At 51.4% G+C, this 1,046-nt stretch overlaps 1 protein-coding gene across 1 annotated transcript in view; it reads right to left on the minus strand.

Moving 5' to 3' along the window:
• The window catches only part of LOC103211032 (leukocyte immunoglobulin-like receptor subfamily B member 3), a 43,682-nt gene that overhangs the window by 30,050 nt on the left and 12,586 nt on the right, over positions 1 to 1,046 (minus strand). The gene's annotated exons all lie outside the window — the stretch shown is intronic.

The raw sequence follows: 1,046 nt of genomic DNA on the forward strand, positions 1-1,046 counted from the left end.
GGCGTCACTGAGAGAGTACAGAACTCAACGGGAGACACTGTAAGAGGGTGTGACAACACATGACATGACCCAGAGACACGTCCAAGACCAAACTCTACAGGGATTGAGCTAGGCCGGAAGTCCACGCAGGTATGGATGAGACCCCAGACCGGAAGTGCACCTCACACTGCTGGCCTGTGCGGTGCGGGCACCCCTGGAGACCTCTTATCACCCTGGGACTCCAACTTAGGGGGACGTCACACACATGCTGAGGTCGGAGAGGGCTTCTCTTTTTCCTCATCACTCTCCATGGTCACTCCTCGGAAGGAAGGTTGGGCAATCTAATTCTGTAGTGATACCACCACAGAAACCTAAGGAGGGGTCGCTATGATCAGATCTCACTCGATTGCAGTGTGTTTGGTTTTTGGTTTTGGTTTATCCACATGTATTCATTTTGAAATTTGGGGAGGGAAGGTGCACCTTGGAGATTGGAGATTGCCCCTGGGGAGGCCAGATTGGGAGCTGGGAGCTCCCTACCCTTGAGAAGACCAAAGAAACAGTGAAAGAATTCAGAACACCACCTGCTCTGTTTCTGCTCTCTCGGCTGCACCAGTCACCCAACAGTGCCCACTCTTAACTTCTGCAGACCTGGGACAGTTTCCCTGCAGGTAAGAGCTGAAAGGCCTTTTGACATCTCAGCCAGCATCTTTTCTCTTACAGATGGAGAATCTAAGTCCCAGATAAAAAGGGGCTGTCTCCCAAATCACCATCAGAACCTTTCTCCTCTGTGGGTTCTTCCCAACTCTTCCAAAACCAAGGACCCTTCTTCACGTACCACTTGGAGCTAACAGCATGGGTTGGAGAAGAATTTTGAAGTCCTCTGGTAGTCAGGAAAGTAGGAGTAGGGGTCAGGGTTGGTGCTCTCCAATACATTATCCAGGCTGGACACCACACCCAACACATGCTTCTGCCTTAACCACCCCACCCATCAGCCCATCCCAGCCTCAGAACACTTGGGAGTCCTGTGGTCACCTCTCTCATCTTTGCCCAACTAGCTCTCCTGAATA

This window comes from Orycteropus afer, unplaced genomic scaffold (assembly GCF_000298275.1).
Source record: "Orycteropus afer afer isolate SDZICR_OR568_19922 unplaced genomic scaffold, OryAfe1.0 scaffold00689, whole genome shotgun sequence".
NCBI lineage: Eukaryota > Metazoa > Chordata > Mammalia > Tubulidentata > Orycteropodidae > Orycteropus > Orycteropus afer.